Raw genomic sequence first — 8,697 nt, 5'->3', positions numbered from 1 at the left:
AGTTTGCAAATAAATAATTTGGGGAACTGGGTGGGGCAGGGCACTGAGAATCGGAGGTCCCTCCTCTGGTGCTATGTCACTGGAGGTGTCAGAGCAGGGTGGAGGCTTGGGCAGGTTGCCCCCACTGTTAAAACCACAGGGTCACAGCCTGGGTCCCAGGGCACCAAAATCTAGGTCAGCTGCCACATGAAAGGCATTGCCTTGAGGGCATGACCAGACTGATGATTGTGGTCAATCATGGCCACCCACTGTGCCCACAGGGTTTTGACTTTGATGCGGCACTGTCACGCCAACCAGGGGTGCCTGTGTTTCTGCATCCCACCCAACAAGGCTTCATAAATGTGTGTGTTTGAGTGCCCGCCCTGCTCAAATTGCTTCTGGACCTCTGCATCACCCTAGAGCATCACAACTTGTCAATCTCCTCCAGGCTCTAGTTGGGGCCCCGAGTAGATAGCACAGGCATGCGCATGCAAGCAGGGCCAGGCCTTAGTGGAGAAGATGAGGATGACATGCTGCTGCATCCCATGCCAGCTCTCTGAGCCCCCATGTGACTGTCCCTGTGTTGCCTGCCCTGGTGAAAAGCGGGCACCGCCTGATGTCCTGGGCACTGATCATTTATGAGAAATCTAAAGGGCGGAGGGTTGTTAGGCCTCCTCAGGCAGCCAGGGCCTTTTGTGTGTTATCTCTGTTAGAGGTGGGGGTCAGGGATATACAGACAGCTACAGCCTACCCTCGTATACCCTATAAATACACTGAAGCTCCAATGAAGTCCAAAAGTACATTATAAATTTATGATCTCAACAAAATCAAGAGTACCAGTAGGAAGTGTACAAAACATCAAGCATGAACTATATACACAAGTTAACTACCGTACACCATAACCAGACCTCCCAGGAGGCAGCGAAGAGCAGCATCAGGGCCTTCACAGGCTCACTGAGCTGGAGTGACAGTCAGGCCCTCAGTCTTTTCCCTCAGAGGGTCTCAGACCGAGAGTGAGGGAAGGGTGATAATTACCAGTCCAATGAATGATCAAGTTCCCAATCCAATAATGCTTTAAACAGGTAAGTATCCAATTATAATCCAACCCAATAGGTCACCCCTCTCTCTCTTACTGCTATAGTCACTGCTCATATGGCTCAGACACGCAGGTATGATCACCAACCAAGTAAACTCACACTCCGTTCAAACCTCAAGTACTCTCAAGCATCCGTATTCCATTCACACACCAAATCATGCCTCAAGATTCCTTAAATACTCACCAAAATCACACCATGTGTCAGTCATTCTTCTCACCAATCACACTCATGTGCACACGACACCCTACTCTTGTGCTCTTGGCACTCAGGTGCGGCACACAGCACTGGATTGGACCACACAAGCTACTGCACAGGCTCCCCACATACAAGTGGATCACTGATATCTTCAATCTGGAAAGTTCAGCTATTCTAGAAAATTCCCACCTCTAATTGGGGTGCGCATGCTCAGGAGGGGTCTCATGTTATGGACCACATCCAACACTGGGCAGCTGCCAGCAGTGCCCAGCACAGGGGCATGGCATGGGACTGGGAGCTGTGCAGCTGAGGATATGCCCCACAGCACCTGCAGTGGCAGGGCAGGCTGCTGGAGGTGTGCAGGAGGGAGGTGGTCCTGGGGGCTGGCAGGCCTGACTACAGGCTCAGCAAGCTGCAGGCTGCAGCCACACTCTCCCCAGCCACTAGGTGCTGAAAGGTGAGTGGCCAGCAGCCACAGTCACCCCAGGCAGCAGCCAGTCTCAGCAGCTGCAGCACTATGATGCTGGGAGACAGGTATAGCTATGCTGTGGCCTGTCCATGGGGGCACACAGGGCCTGCAGTCCCCTCAGGCTCCTGTGAACTGTGCCTGAGAGCACAAAATGGCTGGAGGCTTTTATAGTCTGCAGCCAGGGGCTGCCACAGATGCATCCCAGCCCAGGTCAAGGAGAGGCTTCCAACCTGCAGCCCTGAGGCAGGGCTCAGGCCAGCCCTCTAGTGGCAGAACAGACCTGGCAGCAAACTTAGTGCTGGGTTGCATCTACATGTGCACTACTGAGCATTAACTAATCATGCTTAAATTTGTTACCTGCATTTGCAGATAGCAAATTTAGTCATAACTAGCCATTTTTACTGCACAGTAAGGGCATGCACATTTAGACACTTGGCTATACTGCAGAGTAAATTAGGCTAATGCACAGTAACACATATTGTGTAGACGTGACCACTGAGAATCAATGTGTACTGCAAACTGAAAAGGAAAGCAGTCTGCATAAGTATATAGGGTATAAAGGGCACTGGGATTCCAAAAGCCTTTTTGAAATCTCTGGGAACTTTAGGAGCTCAACACCTATGACCATCAGGCCCAAAGAATATTATTAATCAAACAGGGCACTGTATTCTGCATTCATTCAGTATCTGGAAAGGACTATGCTAATTGTCAGAGACACTCTGAAACTGCCAGTGGGTTTTACCTGATTAACTATTATTATTATTGCAAGGAAAGGCTCATATTGTTCACATTTCTTTTTCTTTTTAGAATAGAAATCAAATACCTCATGTATTCTGATATATCTAATTGTAAATTGTTCTATAATACTGCCACTTTCTATAGTATAAATATCTTGAAAGTGTTTTAAGATTTTTTGCACCAAGTAGCTATAGTTTTCAAATTAATAAAATTTACAAAAAAAAGATAGACCTTTTTTTTTTTAAAGGAAAAAAAATTGTTTCTCTTCATTCTTAATCTGACAAGTGACATCTTCAGCTTTAGTCGCATAATGTTTTTCTTTGGCACTTTTGAGCTAACACCAAAATAAAAATAAACAAAATAATCACAATTATTAACTGTGGATATTTTCTTCTTAAAAAATGGAAAAAAGAAGAAATATAAATTAAAAAGCCCAAAACAGAAGCATATTATTTCTAAAATTAAAAGTAAATCCTGCTTTTGTATCTCATAGATAACTAGAATAGTCTGTAGCTGGGCAAACTGAGTCTGCTGAAGGGTAGATGAGCCTTGTATGGTTTATCCTGGAAAACCTAAATAGTTTATGTCCTGACCCCATGTCCTAAAAACATGAAACACAGGATTAATTTGTGGTTTTCATAGATTCATAGATTGTAAGGCCAGAAGGGACCTCGGAAGATCATCAGGTCCAGCCCCCTGCACCAGCAGGAAAGATAACTGCGGGTCAAGTGACCCCAGCAAGATGACTGTCTAGTCATCTCTTGAAGATTTTCAGGGTAGGTGACTGCACCACCTCTGGAGGGAGCTTATTCCAGTCTGGACACCCTGACTGTGAAGAAGATTTTTCTAATGTTGAGTCTGAATTGATCTTCCAGGAGTTTGTGGCCATTACTCCTGGTTTTCCCCTCAGGTGCCATGGTGAACAGTTGCTCACTGAGCCCTTGATGTACTCCCCTAGTGTAGTGGTAAGCTACTAACAGGTCCCCTCTCAGCCTTTTTTTCCTCAGGCTGAAGAGTCCCAGATCCCTCAGCCTTTCCTCGTATGGCATGTTGTGTAAGACTGATCATACGGGTGGCTCTTCTTTGGATTCTCTCAAGCTTGTCCACATCTGTCTTAAGTGTGGTGCCCAGAACTGGACACAGTACTCCAGCTGCAGGCTCACCAGTGCTGAGTAGAGCAGAAGAATCACCTCCTTGGTTTTGCTGGAGCTGCATTGATTGATGCATGCCAGAGTATTATTTGCCCTACTGGCTACCACATCCCACTGGCTACAGCATCGCACTATTCATAGTGAGGTCTATTATTGCCCCCAGGTCCCTTTCATTCATGACGCTAGTCAGTTTGGTGCTGCCAAGCCTGTAGGTGTGCTTGGGGTTGCTCATCCCAAGGTGGAGCACTTAACATTTTTCAACGTTGAACTTCATCAGGTTCTGATCCACCCCACTTGCTAGCCTGTCTAGGTCTGCCTGTATCTGTTGCCTATCTTCAAACATGACCACACTCCCCCATAATTTGGAGTTGTCCACGAACTTGGACAGCGAGATCTTCACCCCCACATCCAACTTGTTAATAAAGATGTTGAAAAGTACTGGACTGAGCACCAACCCCTGTGAGACGCCACTGCCCACTTCTTACCAGGATGACACTGTCCCATTCACTATGACTCTCTGAGTCCTATCTGCAGCCAGTTTCTCCTTCAGCATTCTTGGATGAAGATCATCTGGTCCCACTGATTTGTATATGTCTAATTTTTTTTTAAATTGTCTACACCAATTTGACAGCAATAGTAGGAAGATGATTGTTCCTGGTTCATGGAGTGTCATGCATGGATATTTTCCCAAATTGGATTTACTTTGGTGTTTGATCTATATATACTGCTAATATTCAAATATTTCAGTTTTATCGTGTTTGTATTTGTATGGACTGTGGCATTTTATGTGAATGTATTTTTATATTTTTATAATGTGAAGTGATGGCTAATCAAGTGCCCAGACCAGTCAATGGCTATTCCCCTTCTGGAATACAGAAGGAAAATTAATCCCTGAGTGTTTATGGTGGAGCTACTATGCAGATTAACCAACCAAGGAGGTAGCAATATGTTCATGGGAAGAGCCCCAAACACAAACCATTTTTGTTTACACGTCAAAGGGAAAAGTCATGAATGGAAAACTCCATCCTCCAGAGACAGACACCTGAAGCTAATCAGAGTGATACTTTTCACCTTTAAATAGAATAAGACAGAATCGATATCTCTCTTGAATAATTGATAGCTAAGGGTATTGGTTTAGCGGCCTTTTGGTCTCAAGATGTGAAGCTTTCCATATTTCTGAGATAAAACAGCACATCAGGAATATCGTCTGGCTTTACAGGCAATATGTATACCTGAGGGAGGGAGATGGCATGTGTATAATGTACACATGGTCCCCAAAGACTTGAATAGAAGAATATATATGAGTGAAGGTAATTAATTAAAAGATGACTTGGAAACTACTTGTAGGAAACACTGATGCTGGCCGGAGATAAGTGATTAAAGTGCAGGGTGAAATCCTACTCGAATCTTTATGGCTGTTTTTTGTAATTTGTCTTTCAGCTTACAGTTATAGTTTATGTGATTTGTCTTGTTTGTGTAATAGACATTTTTGCTTTTTCTTATACTTTACTGAGTGCCTATGGTAAGTGCGACTTCCAAGCAGTTGATAACTCTTGGCTTTTTCTCTCCTTCAGACGAGGGGACCTATCATAGAGTCATAGAGAATCACAGCGAAGTAGGGCAGGAAGGCCTCCAGAGGCCATTTTGTCTAACCCTCTACCTATAATTTCATACAAACTGATAGGGGTATGTCTCACAAGCTGGTAACACTTCCTCCTCTGCAGTTGTGGGTCCTGGAAGAGAGGCAAAACTAAGATTTACTAGACTAAGAAGCTAGCTCAGGCACAAATCATCTTTTGTTGTAAATGGACAAGCATAGTGAGGTGATATTAAGGAAATCATATGACACTAAAACTATTTTGAAATTAGGTTACTTAAACAAAGCCATATCAGTGGCTTGAGACAGATAAACTAATGAATATTAAGCACCAAAAATCTTCTTAATATTTTAAATATTTTATGTCAGACTTTTTTGTTTTTTAACAGGAGAAAGTGATAAATTACAACAGCCTTTCAACATCCTATTATAATCATTATAAAAAGAATTTAGATCTAATTCTTTAGTGATACTTTGGCTACCCTCCTCTCAACTTTGTTGCTGAAGTCTTGATGGAGTCATCATACACAGAAGCAGTGTTGTGTTGGAAAACTTTCTTCTGGATGCTTTAATGATGCTTCCTTGTCTTTTTTACTGCTCTTTGTTTACTTGGAAGACATAACAGCAGTAGCATTGTCCACAGGGCTCAACCTGTGGACAATGGGCTAAATCTGGCCCATGGGGTTCCTAAAGGTGTTGGAAATGTGGTGGTAGGGAAGCAGTGGCAGCATTAATTGCTGTTGCTTCCACATTTGTGCCAATTAATGCTGCCGCCACTCTCCTGATGCCAAATATCTAACTCTGAGGGGAGCCCTTTGAGCTGGATGACAAGGCCTCACACATTGAATCATGCCAGGGTCCAGGATCTGGCCACAGCTGGATCCAGCATGGAGGGCCAAGGCAGTGCATGGATTTAGTCTACAGCTGGATCTTGTGCACAGGTCCAAGCCAGGGTGTTGGCTTACACATACAGACCAACTCCACACTGAATCTGGCACACAAACAATCCCCACACCACTTATCCAGCTCACAGGATCAGAAAGTTGTACGTGACTGGGTTAGAGGAAGAGGGTAAGATGTAGTAGCTGAAGTAGAAGTACCAATGAAATTGAAAAATTATTAAGCTTTATAGAAAAATTTATTAGGCTTCCTGCTTAATTCACACTTATACTCTTTTCTTTCCAACATTTTACTAAGGTGAAACTTTACTTTTATGGCCCAGCTAGATTTAAATATTTGATACTGTGGACCTTTTTACTTAACACCTTCATGGGTGGCCCTACTAGCATCTTGTCATTATGACTATATAATAATGGATTTCTAATATGAGTTTAAATGCTCTTAGTTTTGTTGCAGGAACTATCAAAACAACTTTAAAGTTTAGGATTAACCCTTTCTTTTATGTATGCACTTTCTAAATTATCACATTAGCTTAATTAGTTTAATAGGAGATAAAATTCTGCTTCAAATAAATCCAAGCCTACTTATGTCATGTGTTTTAGTTGTTAAAATAGTTTATCTAAACCTGATTAATTATTAAAGACAGTTTAAAAAACAACATTAAGTTATTCTCCCATCTTGCTAACAATCTCTGGAGAGGTGAATTATGTATTTCTGAATTGTAAAGATAGATACTGCAATTATTTCCAGAAACATAATTAATTCCCATATTAATAACAATAGTTTTATATTCAGAGCACTTTTTAAATTAGTTACCAGTGAAAGGATCAAATGACCTTGCTATATATAAGGTATAAATGTAAAAAGTCTAGTCAGATGCTGATAAATTCATTTGTAGCTGACAAACTCAATTGGAGAGTGACACAGCTTGTTACAAGTTTCATAGATCCATATGTTGTCTAAGTTGGAGTCTAAATGTACAGCTTGCTGCTTTCTTCTTTCTCGCTTTGTTTCCATTCTCTGGATGAAAGTCACTTCATGTTGAGCTGCACCTAGTGCCAGATGTTCCCTCCAGATTGGACGGGATTTTGAGTGCTCCTCCCAGCTTTCTACATTGATGTTGAATGACTTTGTGAAGAGAACGAGGACAAAAAGGCATTTAAAAAAAGCTTACCATGCCAAAAGAAGCAAAATGGAAAGCATCAGAAACAAGGCCAGAAGGGACTCATGGCCATGCCCCACCCCCTTTTTAAGAAGCAGTTAGCCTGTGCATGGGTAGGCCCACCAGCTAAAAAAAGGGAGCCAGAACAGCAACACAGGGAGAGAGAGAGAGAGGCAAAGGAGCAAGGACACTCAGTGGGACCGTCAGCAGCAGAGGAGTGAGGAGCCTGGTACAGAGCATGGAGCAAGGCAAGGAAAAAACCTCCACACAGATCTAAGGATCTGATGAGAGCATTCCAGGGCAGGAGGGAGTGTACAGAGACAGTAAGAGACCAAGGATTTGCTCCCTAAATCTTATTGTCAGAAGATAAGCAGGGAAGCTATTTGAAACTAAGTATCAAAGAAGTATTAAGTGAGTTGCAGGATGCAGTCACTCCTAACTTAAATACAAGACAAAAAATGACTCTTACCTGCACTAGCACGTTAGGTCTCAGCACCAAGCACTTTATATTTGTGCACTAGCACTCTGTTGGATAGTGTGGCACTGTTGCACTTTATAGTATATGAATTAAATTATAGTTTGATGCACTTCAAGAATTTGTGAGAAGGTACAATACTAACAAGGCCTCTGGCTTCTTTACTGTTCCTTCCATCCAGAAACAGCACACACACCAACTGCAGGTTCTTCCTTAGCCTGACAAAGGGTTTTTCAACCCAAAAGCTTGATAAAATATATTTCTGTAACTATTCAGTTGGTCTACTAAAAGATACCAGAATAGATTGACCCAAAGAAACTTGTCTGCCAGTGCCATGTCCTTAGACCAACACCCCTAGCACCTGACTGGAAGGATGCTGGGCCCTAAGCACATCTAATCCTTAGGGCTGGGGCTGGCAGGGAAAGTTCTCTGGCAGCTGCTGGAGAAGAAGCTCCTGCAGGAGAGGAAAGAAAGGCTAATCTGTGACAGTTAGGTTGCCTGAGATGCTGCTGATGCTACTGTGCAGTTTACTAAGTTAATATTACCTGTTGTTATTTAAAGTGCTGGACCAGGATGAGGCTATAGGGGAGGAGGAGGAGACCTCATTGTGGCATACTGCTGTGCTGTGTAGAGGCCCCAGCACCAGTGAGGGCGTGCCTTAACACACACAGAGTCACACACGTCATGAGTTTTGCTTGTCAGCAGCTTGAGGTGCAGTTTCCCAGAACCCCCTGTACTGATCTCCTTGAAACATGGCTGACTTCATGGCCTCAGCAGGGGATACCATCCCTGCAGTTTTCACCCTGTTGTGTCTTAACACACACACCTAAGTTTTGCTGTCAAGATTGAGGTGTAGTTTCCCACAAACCCCTACACCTATCTCCTTGAAACTTGGCAGGTTTCATTCCTTCAGAAGGGGCTACCATCCTTGTTC

This window comes from Alligator mississippiensis, chromosome 2 (genome assembly GCF_030867095.1).
Source record: "Alligator mississippiensis isolate rAllMis1 chromosome 2, rAllMis1, whole genome shotgun sequence".
Lineage (NCBI taxonomy): Eukaryota > Metazoa > Chordata > Crocodylia > Alligatoridae > Alligator > Alligator mississippiensis.
This window is presented reverse-complemented; position numbering follows the sequence as displayed.